The sequence below is a fragment of the Entelurus aequoreus genome, linkage group LG08, assembly GCF_033978785.1.
Source record: "Entelurus aequoreus isolate RoL-2023_Sb linkage group LG08, RoL_Eaeq_v1.1, whole genome shotgun sequence".
Lineage (NCBI taxonomy): Eukaryota > Metazoa > Chordata > Actinopteri > Syngnathiformes > Syngnathidae > Entelurus > Entelurus aequoreus.
In genome coordinates, this window is record NC_084738.1 from 56252980 (window position 1) to 56268324 (window position 15345).

Here is a 15345-nt window from a genome sequence, read left to right on the forward strand (position 1 = left end):
ATGGTACAATACAATCGGCGAGATAGGCTGGAGCTAAACCGTGTAATATTTTATACGTAAGTAGTAAAACCTTAAAGTCGCATCTTAAGTGCACAGGAAGCCAGTGCAACTGAGCCAGTATAGGCGTAATATGATCAAACTTTCTTGTTTTTGTCAAAAGCCTTGCAGCCGCATTTTGTACCAACTGTAATCTTTTAATGCTAGACATAGGGAGGCCCGAAAATAATACGTTACAGTAATCGAGACGAGACGTAACGAACGCATGAATAATGATCTCAGCGTCGCTAGTGGACAAGATGGAACGAATTTTAGCGATATTACGGAGATGAAAGAAGGCCGTTTTAGTAACACTCTTAATGTGTGACTCAAACGAGAGAGTTGGGTCGAAGATAATACCCAGATTCTTTACCGAGTCTCCTTGTTTAATTGTTTGGTTGTCAAATGTTAAGGTGGTATTATTAAATAGATGTTGGTGTCTAGCAGGACCGATAATCAGCATTTCCGTTTTCTTAGCGTTGAGTTGCAAAAAGTTAGCGGACATCCATTGTTTAATTTCATTAAGACACGCCTCCAGCTGACTACAGTCCGGCGTGTTGGTCAGCTTTAGGGGCATGTAGAGTTGAGTGTCATCAGCATAACAGTGAAAGCTAACACCGTACTTGCGTATGATGTCACCCAGCGGCAGCATGTAAATACTAAAGAGTGCAGGGCCAAGAACCGAACCCTGGGGAACTCCGCACGTTACCTTGACATAGTCCGAGGTCACATTGTTATGGGAGACGCACTGCATCCTGTCAGTAAGATAAGAGTTAAACCAAGACAAGGCTAAGTCTGACATACCAATACGTGTTTTGATACGCTCTAATAAAATATTATGATCGACGGTATCGAAAGCGGCGCTAAGATCAAGAAGCAGCAACATAGATGACGCATCAGAATCCATCGTTAGCAATAGATCATTAGTCATTTTTGCGAGGGCTGTCTCCGTAGAGTGATTTGCCCTGAAACCGGATTGAAAAGGTTCACAGAGATTGTTAGTCACTAAGTGTTCATTTAGCTGCTGTGCAACAGTTTTTTCGAGAATTTTGGAAATAAACGGAAGGTGGGAGACCGGTCGGTAGTTTACCATGAGGTCAGGATCGAGGTTAGGTCTTTTGAGCAGAGGATGAATAACCGCTTTTTTGAATGCTAGGGGAACAGTGCCGGAGGAAAGTGATAAGTTTATAATATTTAACACTGATGGACCTAATAATACAAACAGTTCCTTGATAAGTTTCCCAGGAAGTGGGTCAAGTAAACATGTTGTTTGTTTTATCCCACTTACACGCTGTAATAATTCCTCTAATGTTATTTCATCAAAAATAGAGAGACTATTTTGGAGGGCAGTGTCCGTCGTATATACAGTCGTATTTGTGTTAATAGAGCCCAGTTGTAGCTGGGATGCGTTGTCTTTAATCTCCTTTCTAATGAGTTCAATTTTCTTATTAAAGAAATTCATAAAATCATCTGCCGAGTGGGTGGAGCTACTGGGAGGAGTCCCTTGTTGGGTTAACGATGCTACTGTCCTAAACAGAAATTTAGGATCGTTTTTGTTGAGGCGGATGAGATTTGAGTAGTATTTAGTTTTAGCTAAGGTAAGCATGCGTTTATAAGTTATTAAACTATCACTCCATGCTTGATGGAAAACCTCAAGTTTAGTCGCGCGCCATTTGCGTTCCAGTTTTCTACATGATAATTTCTGAGCTCTAATTTCTTCTGTAAACCATGGGGTGCGCCTTTTAGGGGCCCTTTTTTGCTTTAGCGGTGCTATACTATCAATAATTTCGCGCAAGGCATCGTCAAAGTTGTTAGTGAGTTTATCAATAGAGCCGACATAATTTGGGAATGGTGCTATTACCGAAGGCAGTAGGTCAGCAAGAGTCATCGTTGTGGCAGCATTAATGTTGCGGCCGCTATAGCAGTTATTATTATTATTAGCTTGTTGACAAAGAGTCAAAACTTCAAATTTTATAAGGTAATGATCGGACATTACTTTAGTATATGGAAGTATCATAACTTTGGAGGTGGTGACACCCCTGACAAGCACTAGATCTATTGTATTACCGTTGCGATGCGTGGGTTCATGTATTATTTGTGTAAGACCACAGCTATCAATTATGGTTTGGAGCGCCACGCACTGAGGGTCCGATGGGGTATTCATATGGATATTAAAGTCCCCCATTATGATTATATTGTCGGCGTGCGTCACTAGATCAGCAACGAACTCTGAGAATTCACTGATAAAGTCCGAATAGGGCCCAGGGGGGCGGTAGATAACAGCCAGGTCGAGAGGTAGCGGTGTGACAGACCTCATAGTAAGCACCTCAAACGATTTATATTTATTATTTAGGTTAGGGGTAAGGTTGAAATTTTCATTGTATATTAGTGCGACACCCCCTCCCCTTTTTAGAGGGCGGGCAACATGCGCATTCGTATAGTTAGGAGGAGATGCCTCATTGAGCGCAAAAAATTCGTCCGGTTTGAGCCAGGTTTCGCTAAGACCAATGACGTTAAGATTGTTGTCTCTAATGACCTCATTAACCAATAACGCCTTGGGAGACAATGATCTTATGTTTAAAAAGCCCATATTATAGGTATTGGGCTGTTTTGACGAGTTTTTGTTAAGATTATCCGTAGTGGCAATATTAACAATGTTGCGTTTATTATGCGTAGTGCACTTTAAATAGTTTCGACCATATCTAGGAATTGATATGACGGGAATTTTCCGATTGTTTGTTTGGTGCTGCAATAGACTGGACATATCATAATTTGCCACCTCAGTAGAATGCATGTCCACCCCTGACACAGACACAACAGAAAAAACATTATGTGAATTGTGTATTATTCTAAGAGAATTGCTATGCGTACATGGATTATCCAGCCTGGCGCTGGCTAGTTCTAGCTTAACTGACTCCTCACCCGGACTAACAGACATTGTAGTTGCCTGTGACCGGGCTTGCTCTAGTGTAGTCAGTCAAGTGAGACTTAAATAGTAGTCTATGTTTCTAGACAGGATGATGGCGCCTTCCTGGTTAGGGTGAAGGCCGTCTCTCATCAGCAAGCCTGGTTTGCCCCAGAAAGAGGGCCAGTTATCAATAAACGTTAGTCCCTTCTGCCTACAGTAGCTAGCCAACCACTTGTTAAGCGAGACTAATCTGCTATATCTCTCATCATTGCCTCTCGCAGGCAGGGGGCCAGAGACAATTACTCGATGCCTGGACATCTTTCTGGCGAGATCACAAGTCCTGGCTATGTTTCTCTTTGTAATCTCTGACTGTCTCATTCTAGTGTCATTGGAGCCAACGTGTACAACTATATTCGCATAATTAGTGGTGCGATTAGCCTGTCGTACGTGTTTACTAGGCCTGTTGCGAGTTAGCTCCCTAAGATTAGCTTCAATGTCAGGTGCTCTGGCCCCGGGGATACACTTTATTGTGGCTGGTTTGCTAAGCTTTATGTTTCGGGTGATGGAGTCCCCTATAACTAAGGTGTGGTGCCCGGTAGACTGGGGTGTAGGACTAGCTAAAGAGCTAAATCTATTATGCGTCTCAACCGGTACACCGTAGCTTGTAGGCCGCTTAGGACTGCTACAAGCTGGGCTAGTTAGCTCGCTACAGCTAACGCTAGCAGATGTGTCCGCAACATCTAAAGTTACGACATTACTCTGCTCTAACTGGCGGACACGGCCCTCTAGCAGAGCCAACCTCTCCGTGAGTATGGTGCAAGACGCGCAGGAAGCCATTACTCACAGTGTTTTCTGTCACCGAGTGAAGTTCCTGCTGTCCTCAGGGAAGTGGTCGCGGTCTGTAGGAGTAGCTTCTTACTGACCGGCGCTGCCTTTCTCCGCGCTAGCTTAGCAGCTAGCTAGCTGAGGAAAGGGTGGGACAGAGATCGGGTGATTTGCAAGTTAAATAGTACCACTAAAAATGTTTGAGAAGTGATAAAGAAAGCTGTAGAACAATTAAAAGCACACAGATAGAGCGCTACTTAGCTTTTTCGCTTTTTCGCAGCAGCGAACAGACGGCGAGCAGTCACGCACGGTGAACCGGAACCGGTTCACCGTGCGTGAACTATTAATGTGTAAACATTAATAGTTTATTGTGTGAATATATTAACACTAAATTTTATATTTTACTTATGCAAAATACACAATGTACATTAGATGTGTAAAACACACAAATTATAATGTCAGGTTCAAACACTGATGACATCTATTAAACAAGACAAGAAGCAAAGAATTAAACAGAGACAGAATTAAATTTGGCTCAATTGAGAAGAGACGCCTGGACACTGTACCCTTTGTACAGTGTCTCACCACGCTCTGACGAAAGATTGTACGTCTCCTTGATTACATGGCAACAGCTGTTTCTAAGGTACGGGGGTCGTAAACAGCCATCGCTCTTGATTGCAAACAGTTTAAAGGAAAGGTTGTATAACAGCTCACAGAAAAGGTCGTAAAACAGTTCCAACAAAAGGTCGCCTTGAGGGGGGTCTGGTCCTGCTTCCTCTTCTCTTTGTAGTTCTTGGGTCAAGACAATATCTTTCTGTTGATTACAATACATGAAAGAAACAGAACACCTTCATGTTGCTTCCCGTCCTACACAGTGGAGTTTTACAAGCCTTTTGCTTGGTAGGATTAAAGACAGCTTTTGTCTGCTCGCCGGGAACTCATGGAAACACAAAGATTTGTGATAACTTAGATACAATTATTGTAACATATAATAACAACGTTATACTTTTATTATGTTTATTTTACGTTCTGTCAGTCTTACCAACCTAAACTAAGGAATAAGTGTAAAGAAATGAAACTGAGGCCATGTCCACACAAACCGTTTCAAAAACGCATATTTGGGGTTAAAACGATCTCTACCCACTCAAGTGTAGTTTCAAAACTGTCTATGTCTACACACAAACGCATACACACCTGCTGTCAGGCTCATTTCGTCCAATCAGAAGCCTGAAAAAAGCAGGCATTGCATCTCTGTTATGTTCATTTTGATAGACTAGACCAGACCTGGGCATTCTGCGGCCCGCGGGCCGCATCCGGCCCTTTGTGCGTCCCTGTCGGGCCCGCGTGAGGCCAATTATAAATTACAAAATAAATTTTAAAAAGTATCTACGTCGAGTGTGCAATACAACGGTGCTGCTTTTGTTTTGAAAATCGTTATTTGTATTACTTCCGTGTGGACGTATGCGTGTGCGTGATTGTGAGTGAATGTGAACAGCTGCAATTACAAAATAAAGTTGAAAAAACATCTATGTCGTGCGCGCAATACAACTGTGCTGCTTTTATTTTGAAAAGTATTATTTATGGGCGTGTGTCCGTGTGTAACCTGCGAGTGAAGGTGCACATGCAGCGACAAGTGATGCACGGTTTACACCCGAGACGCTAAAAAGAGAAAAGTTGATGAGGAATGACGTGTTTTCAACAACACATGAACTGCAAAGCAACGTCCCCTCTAAGGTGCGTGCCTGCGCAATTGCGCACTGCTCAAGCGTCTGCTGCGCGCAGCAAATATATGCCGCGCACCAAATCAAATCCCATCTGAATTCTAAACAAAATAATCATATTTATTCTATGGAATTTTGCAATGCAACTTTGAGTGACAGTGACAACAAGCGGCCCTAATGGTGTTCAACACCGTTCAATTGAACACCGTTCAATTATTGTAACGTCTATCGAGATGCTTCGAGGACAGGAATTATATCGATCACTTTATTGAGCAAAACTGTTTATATTCGGCCATAACCACACCAAAAACATGAGTAAAACACTTCTATCTCGAAAAACTAGTCATTTTCTGCCGTACAAACCAGGCCAAAACCAACTTGTCATCTGTCACCAACACGCATAGCACTAAACCACTGGTGCGTTTATGGCCACACAAAAAGTCGGACAACTCAAACACCACACAAAGTTACACTATGACTCCTCAGTCATACGTGTGCTTATTTTACTGTCATTTATTATTAATGTTAATTTATTTATATTAGTCATGGAATGCTGTTACACACACTATGTTGAAGTATTACTATTATTATTTATTATTATTATTATTATTTATCTTACGGTATATATCAAAAAATAATATTGAGCAAAATTTAATTGAAATATTGTCGATGTGGCCCTCCAGCAGTGCTCGGGTAGCTCATGCGGCCCCCGGTAAAAATTAATTGCCCACCCCTGGACTAGACGTACACAATGACATGTACATCATCTTTAAAAGCAACATTATTAGCTCTTTTTTTTCCAGTGTTTGAAGCGCGCATGCACACCTGCGCTGCTGCAACCCAACACTCCTAGAACTATAACAAGTTCAGCAACATGGTGATGTATTACATGCGCAGTGAAGTGTACATTAGTTCTAAAAATCAGCACGCACTAACGAGCCAAGGAAACCAATTTGCATGTTTGAGTGCCTTTATAAAGCACACGGACGTGCGCGTGCCGCTGCAAAACTCTCGTGGAATTATAAAGCATTTAATCATGGATATAGTGATATAGTACATGTGCAATGAAATGTATATTGTATTTAACATTAGTACACATAACTAGGAGGATGCTACATTATGTTTTTTTGTTTGTTTTCTTAGAATAGTTGTGTTTAGAATTCATTTTAATGTAAATTGTGTACAAATTGAGAACAGGAAGTAAATATATGTGTTAGTAACTGCTGTGAAGTAGAAATTGGGTAGGCTTGAATAAGCTTTGCTTCTTCCTACTCCTTTTCGGACGTGTTGTAAGGAGGAAAAAAAAAAAAGAAAATGTGTATTCAAGTTCGAAATAAACTTAAAGGCCTACTGAAATGCGATTTTCTCATTTAAACGGAGATAGCAGGTCCATTCGCGATATTGCCATATTTTTGCTGAAAGGATTTAGTAGAGAACATCGACGATAAAGTTCGCAACTTTTGGTCGCTGATAAAAAAGCCTTGCCTGTACCGGAAGTAGCGTGACGTCACAGGTTGTGGAGCTCCTCACATCTGCACATTGTTTACAATCATGGCCACCAGCAGCGAGAGCGATTCGGACCAAGAAAGCGACGATTTCCCTATTAATTTGAGTGAGGATGAAAGATTTGTGGATGAGGAAAGTGAGAGTGAAGGACAAGAGGGCAGTGGAAGCGATTCAGATAGGGAAGATGCTGTGAGAGGCGGGTGGGACCTGATATTCAGCTGGGAATGACTAAAACAGTAAATAAACACAAGACATATATATACTCTATTAGCCACAACACAACCAGGCTTATATTTAATATGCCACAAATTAATCCGCGTAACAAACACCTCCCCCCTCCCGTCCATATAACCCGCCAATACAACTCAAACACCCGCACAACACACTCAATCCCACAGCCCAAAGTACCGTTCACCTCCGCAAAGTTCATACAGCACATATATTTCCCCAAAGTCCCCAAAGTTACGTACGTGACATGCACATAGCGGCACGCACGTACGGGCAAGCGATCAAATGTTTGGAAGCCGCAGCTGCGTACTCACGGTACCGCGTCTGCGTATCCAACTCAAAGTCCTCCTGGTAATAGTCTCTGTTGTCCCAGTTCTCCACAGGCCAATGGTAAAGCTTGACTGTCATCTTTCGGGAATGTAAACAATGAAACAACGGCTACGTGTTTGTGTTGCTGCAGCCGGCCGCTAGTACACCGCTTCCCACCTACAGCTTTCTTCTTCGCTGTCTCCATTGTTCATTGAACAAATTGCAAAAGATTCACCAACACAGATGTCCAGAATACTGTGGAATTTTGCGATAAAAACAGACGACTTAATAGCTGGCCACAATGCTGTCCCAAAAGGTCCTCTACAATCCGTGACGTCACGCGCAGGCGTCATCATACCGAGACGTTTTCAGCAGGATATTTTGGGCGACATTTAAAATTGCACTTTACTAATCTAACCCGGCCGTATTGGCATGTGTTGCAATGTTAAGATTTCATCATTGATATATAAACTATCAGACTGGGTGGTCGGTAGTAGTGGGTTTCAGTAGGCCTTTAACCTAACCCAGGGGTCGGCAACCCGCGGCTCCGGAGCCGCACGCGGGTCTTTGACCACTGTGATGCGGCTCAGCTGCATACTTGCCGACCCCCCGATTTTCCCAGGAGATGTGTGGATCTCAGTGCCTGTCTAAGAAATCTCCAAGGGCAATTATAATCCTATTTTCACTCTAATTACTAAATAAAGGGCGTGCCCTAAATGCACTACAGTAATTGTCTTCTATAGCATTTACTAACAACGTGCCAGCCCGGCCACATGTTGTATGTAGCTTTTACTTGCACACGTAGGAGACAGCAAAGCATACTTACTCATCAGCCACACAGCTTACACTGACGGTAGTGTAACACAACACAACCAATACCCAGAATCCCATGCAGCCCTAACTCTTCCGGTCTAGATTATACACCCCCGCTACCACCAAACCCCCCCACACATCAACCCTCCCCCCTCTGTGCGTCGGTTGAGCGGAAGAGTTAGGGCTGCATGGGATTCGGGGTATTTGTTGTGTTGTGTTTATGTTGTGTTACAGTGCAGATGTTCTCCAGAAATGTGTTTGTCATTCTTTTTTGGTGTGGGTTCAAAGTGTGGCGCATATTTGTAACGTAACAGTGTTAAAGTTGTTTTTGTACGGCTACCGTCAGTGTAAGCTGTGTGGCTGTTGAAGTAGTACGCCTTGCTGTCACTTACGTGAGCAAGCTGAAGCTGCATTCTACATGTGATCGAGCAGGCACACTGTTTTGGCAGACTGTAGAGGGCGCCAAAAGCAGTGCCATCACGCCCTGATATTCGGGAGTCTCCCGGAAATAATGAGAGGATTGGCAAGTATGACGCTATCAAACGCCATTCATTCAAAACTCGCGGGCCGCACTAACATCAAATTTCCATATTAAGGTGCATGCCGGTGCGTGTGTCTGAGACCCCTGGTTAACATAGCACGAAGCAATTTAAGCTTTGTATGCGGTGTTTTTCATTTTAAATTTTTTTTTTTTTTTGTGGCTCCCATTATTTTCTTTAATTTGTGAAACTTGCCAAAATGGCTCTTTGAGTGGTAAAGGTTGCCGACCCCTGACCTAACCTAACATCCCGGATTTAGATACACTATATTGCCAAAAGTATTTGGCCACCTGCCTTGACTCACATATGAACTTGAAGTGCCATCCCATTCCTAACCCATAGGGTTCAATATGATGTCGGTCCACCTTTTGCAGCTATTACAGCTTCAACTCTTCTGGGAAGGCTGTCCACAAGGTTGCGGAGTGTGATTGGTGAGATCACGCACTGATGTTGGTCGAGAAGGCATGGCTCTCACGTCTCCGTTCTAATTCATCCCAAAGGTGTTCTATCGGGTTCAGGTCAGGACTCTGTGCAGGCCAGTCAAGTTCATCCACACCAGACTCTGTCATCCATGTCTTTATGGACCTTGTTTTGGACAGTCATGTTGGAAGAGGAAGGGACCCGCTCCAAACTGTTCCCACAAGGTTGGGAACATGGAATTGTCCAAAATGTTTTGGTATCCTGGAGCATTCAAAGTTCCTTTCACTGGAACTAAAGGGCCAAGCCCAACTCCTGAAAAACCAACCCCACACCATAATTCCTCCTCCACCAAATGTTTCACTCGGCGCAATGCGGTCCGAAATGTAGCGTTCTCCTGGCAACCTCCAAACCCAGACTGGTCCATCAGATTGCCAGATGGAAAAGCGTGATTCATCACTCCAGAGAACGCGTCTCCACTGCTCTAGAGTCCAGTGGTGACGTGCTTTACACCACTGTATCCGACGTTTTGCATTAGACTTGGTGATGTATGGCTTAGACACAGCCGCCCGGCCATGGAAACCCATTCCATGAAGCTCTCTGCGTACTGTACGTGGTTCTAATTGGAAGGTCACATGAAGTTTGGAGCTCTGTAGCAACTGGCTGTGCAGAAAGTCTTTGCACTATGTGCTTCAGCATCCGCTGACCCCTCTCTGTCAGTTTACGTGGCCTACCACTTGGTGGCTGAGTTGCTGTTGTTCCCAAACTCTTCACTTTTCTTATAATATAGGTGACTTTGGAATATTTAGGAGCAAGGAAATTTCACAACTGGATTTGTTGCGCAGGTGGCATCCTATGACAGTTCCACGCTGGAAATCACTGAAAGCGACCCATTCTTTCACAAATGTTTGTAGAAACGGTCTCCATGCCTAAGTGCTTGATTTTATATATATTAGGACACCTGATTCTCATCATTTTGATGGGTGGCCAAATACTTTTGGCAGTATAGTGTATGTTCTAGATGTGTTAATCCCATCTTTAAAAAGCCAGAAACGTAATTTGTTTTTTTTTATGTGTTTTAAAAAAGCTGGTTTCAACCAAATCCAGGAAATAATTAGTTTTTTAGTGCGTGTAAACCAGGGATGTCCAAACTTTTTCCACTGAGGGCCGCACACGGAAAAATGTAAGCATGTAGGGGCCATTTTGATATTTTTCATTTTCAAACCTTAACAAAATATATGGATTTTTTTTTTTTAACCTTTAGGGCTCCCAGGGACCATAAAGGGTCTCAGTCAAGGGACGGCGTGGCGAAGTTGATAGAGTGGATGTGCCAGCAATCGGAGTGTTGTTGGTTACTGGGGTTCAATTCCCACCTTCTACCTTCCTAGTCACGTCCGTTGTGTCCTTGGGCAAGAAACTTCACCCTTTGCCTCTGATGGCTGCTGGTTAGCGCCTTGCATGGCAGCTCCCGCCATCAGTGTGTGAATGTGTGTGTGAATGGGTGAATGTGGAAATACTGTCAAAGCGCTTTGAGTACCTTGAAGGTAGAAAAGCGCTATACAAGTATAACCCATTTATCATTTATTAAAACGTAAAAATTAAGTCAAATTAGAATTATTTTTTATTTAACGCTTACAGTAAATCTCTATATAAACTTCAGGTTGATATAAAGTTTAAAAAAAAAGTATTTTCTGTCAAAGACAACTTTGTTTTTTATAGTAAAACTGAAATATGCAGTATTTAGTAATTAGAGCCCTAAAAGATCAATAATGCAGGACACCATTGATTTTAATTCTTTAATATTTTTCAGTAATCACAGTGAAATGTTAAATAAAATCCTACTAAATATATTATGGATCCAAAAGGTGCCCCACTCATAAAGTGATACATTTTTTTTAGTTTTTTTTTTACTTTTAACACTTAAATTACGAGATCAACTTCAGATACACTACCGTTCAAAAGTTTGGGGTCACATTGAAATGTCCTTGTTTTTGAAGAAAAAGCACTGTACTTTTCAATGAAGATAACTTTAAACTAGTTTTAACTTTAAAGAAATACACTCTATACATTACTAATGTGGTAAATGACTATTCTAGCTGCAAATGTCTGGTTTTTGGTGCAATATCTACATAAGTGTATAGAGGCCCATTTCCAGCAATTATCACTCCAGTGTTCTAATGGTACAATGTGTTTGCTCATTGGCTCAGAAGGCTAATTGATGATTAGAAAACCCTTGTGCAATCATGTTCACACATCTGACAACAGTTTAGCTCGTTACAGAAGCTACAAAACTGACCTTCCTTTGAGCAGATTGAGTTTCTGGAGCATCACATTTCTGGGGTCAATTAAACGCTCAAAATGGCCAGAAAAAGAGAACTTTCATCTGAAACTCGACAGTCTATTCTTGTTCTTAGAAATGAAGGCTATTCCACAAAATTGCTTGGGTGACCCCAAACTTTTGAACGGTAGTGTATATCTGTCGATTTTACGTTTGAACTATTATTTTGTTTGTATTATGCTCTTTTGTCAAATAAAACTTTGATGTTTTTTTATGGCAACCACACAATCAATATATGCAATATTTTTTCCACATAAAACATTTTAAAGTGACATTTTTTAAGTAATAATTCATTGTAACAGAGATTTTTTGTCTTTTTTTTTTTTGAGCAATGGCAAAAAAAATAAACAAAGACAAAAGAAAAAAAACAGCCTGCATGGCAGCTTTGTGTCAACATTGCAACTTTCTCTCGTTAGATTTGACCTCATTCCACTTTTTTTAAATGTTTATTTTAATTTTTGCAATACTATCAATTTTGCAATTTTTGCAGAATGTGCGGGGTGCCGGTAAACAATTAGCTGCGGGCCGCAAATGGCACCTCTGTTGTAAACAGACCAAGTGTGTTTGAATGGGGGCGGCAACTTTGGGGGGGGCCCTTGTGGAGTCTTGCGTATGGGGGCCCCAATAATCGGTGCTGCACCCCTGGTTGACAGTGTAGTGCTTTGCCAAATACACAACTGTCTTTACACACTCACCAAGTGGCCATCGCAATATTTACGTTCTTCTTCAACTCCTTTTTAACGATGAATTGCGACCACTCGACTTAGTCCCTCCCCGTCCGCTATACCTTGCCATGAAGTGGCTGCACACGCACCATTTTGAGTCTAGATTAGTTTTTGCCTCATCCCCCACTTGAAGCGTGAGTGAAGAATGGTGCTTCCTGGATGTGAAGACCTCATAAGTCCAAAAGAAAAAGCGATGATAAGGCATTATCTGCTCACAGATGCTACCTGGTGGTTGTTTGAGCACACTGCAGCTAGTCCTAGAATAAACAACCAACCTCACTATTAATGCTTCAGTCACACGCAGGATTCTCACAGGAATGAGTCAAAAATGCACTGACTTTAAACGTACTTCTCGGTGTGAACGCACTAGCAGCAAGTGTAAGATGTTAAGATATAGCAAGAATTCTGTTGATTTTGAAAGACATCTCAACCAAGAAGTGTTCGGAAGCTGCAGAGAGAAGTTGTTTCTGGACTCTCTTAATTATTTTCTCATCTCCAAGTCAGGATTTGTCGAATCCTGCTGCAGCGACACGGTCCGCGCCGCCTCCAGGAAAACTGTCATCATTCTTACCGAACTCCAGCTCCTTTGCTTCTTCTCACCGCCGCTCCCCTCTCTCTCTTTTGTGCCGTGTTTGCGTGTAGATACCCCGTAATTAACGGCCAGCTAATTGGAGCTGAAAAGATCGGCCCCCGTCCTCCACGTGTCCGGCGCCAGAACACCAGAATCAGGCGCACGCTGCAAACGGAAGCCCCCCCCCCCGGCATCTGCTCGACGAGCTGCTGTATGGACTTAATTGGAGCGTAGCAACGAAGCGCCAGAAACAAATTGTCCCCAAATTAATGCCAATTGATTTTCAAGACCTGGCCATGATGCCCGGGACACGCTCGGCTCCACCGGAAGCTTTTATTGAGCCGCAATTGTCCCAAATCAGCTGCTCTGTGAAGCTGATTGTTAGTCCTTAAAGGCTAAGCACACTGCATGCTTTTTTAAGAGCAATACATTGACGTCATTTGAGATGTATAAATTATACATAAAATATAAGTATATATATATAATCAGACTCCGAGCAACCAGAATGATCTTTTCTAACCTGTAACTAGAGATGTCCGATAATATCGGACTGCCGATATTATCGGCTGATAAATGCTGTAAAATGTAGTATCGGAAATTATCGGTATCGGTTTCAATTTTTTTTTTTTTTTTTTTTTTTTTTTTTTTTTGTTTAGTTTTTTTGTCCTGTCCAGCTTCTCAGTCAAATTATATAGTTGATGTAGATGCCCATACCGGCTGTTCAGATTGAGCCCAGTTTATAATTCCCTGCTATACAGTATGCCAGGCAGTCTTGCACTAAAGGAGGACTATGTTATTGTTTACTTTATTACTCTAGTATACTCTGGACTGAAGCTGTGTGCCTCCATTGTTTTTGTAGCTGTTGTTTTGAGGCACGTTTAAAAACATTTTTTAAATAATGCACTTTGTGAAAGTCAAAGTATAGTATTTCCCATAGTTGTAGTGGGTGTCAGGATTATCTCAGGGAGAGCATATCCCCAATTCCAAGATGCTGTTTTGAGGCATAATGCACTTTGACTTCAATAATAAATATGGCAGTGCCATGTTGGCATGGTTTTCCATAACTTGAGTTGATTTATTTTGGAAAACCTTGTTACATTGTTTAATGCATCCAGCGGGGCATCACAACAAAATTAGGCATAATAATGTGTTAATTCCACGACTGTATATATCGTATCGGTTGATATCGGAATCGGTAATTAAGAGTTGGACAATATCGGAATATCGGATATCGGCAAAAAAGCCATTATCGGACATCTCTATCTGTAACCTCTTTTAAAAGAAAGTTTCATTATAATTATTATTGCAACGCGGGAATTGGATGGAATCGGGACTCAAGTTGACTGGATAATCGAGTTTGAATCGAATCGTAGGGGCCCAAAGATTCACACTCCTCCTAATACCTAACATGAGGGACTTTTGAGGAGGAAATGTTGTTGTGTTACAAACGTTTGTGTGGTGTTGCTTCCTTATTTGTGAACAAAATATTAATTAATTTCACATATTTCAAAATAAAATACATTAAAATAATTTAATTTAATGTAAATAATTTATACATAAGTGTTTTCTTATTTTATGATAGCAAAATAATTAAATTAATATATATATACATATTATTTTTTTAAATATATATCTTATTATTTAAATCATACATACATTTTTTTGGAACTACAAAATAATAATTGTATATATATTAAAATGAAAATAATAAATTAAAGTACCGTATTTTTCGGACTATAAGTCGCAGTTTTTTTCATAGTTTCATAGTTTGGTGCGACTTATACTCAGGAGTGACTTATGTGTGAAATTATTAACGCATTACCGTAAAATATCAAATCATATTATTTAGCTCATTCACGTAAGAGACTAGACGTATAAGATTTCATGGGATTTAGCGATTAGGAGTGACAGATTGTTTGGTAAACGTATAGCATGTTCTATATGTTATAGTTATTTGAATGACTCTTACCATAATATGTTACGTTAACATACCAGGCACGTTCTCAGTTGGTTATTTATGCGTCATATAACGTACACTTATTCAGCCTGTGTCTATTCTTGGTGTTGGGCTTTATCAAATAAATTTCCCCAAAAAATGCGACTTATACTCCAGTGCGACTTATATATGTTTTTTCCCTTCTTTGTTATCCATTTTCGGCAGGTGCGACTTATACTCCGAAAAATACGGTAATTTGATATACACATTATACATAAATTATATACATACATACAAATATATACACTGGAAGCTTTAATTGAGCCGCAATTGTCCCAAATCAGCTACTCTGTGAAGCTGATTGTCAGTCCTTAAAGGCTAAGCTAACTGAATTATTTTTAAGAGCAATAAATTGAAGTATATATATAATTTATTTTTTTGTAAAAAGAACCAGAAGGAGCTTTTCTAACCTG

At 41.1% G+C, this 15345-nt stretch overlaps 1 protein-coding gene across 1 annotated transcript in view; it reads left to right on the forward strand.

Moving 5' to 3' along the window:
• LOC133656407 (netrin receptor UNC5D-like) overlaps nucleotides 1-15345 on the forward strand; it is a 190173-nt gene that overhangs the window by 3663 nt on the left and 171165 nt on the right. The gene's annotated exons all lie outside the window — the stretch shown is intronic.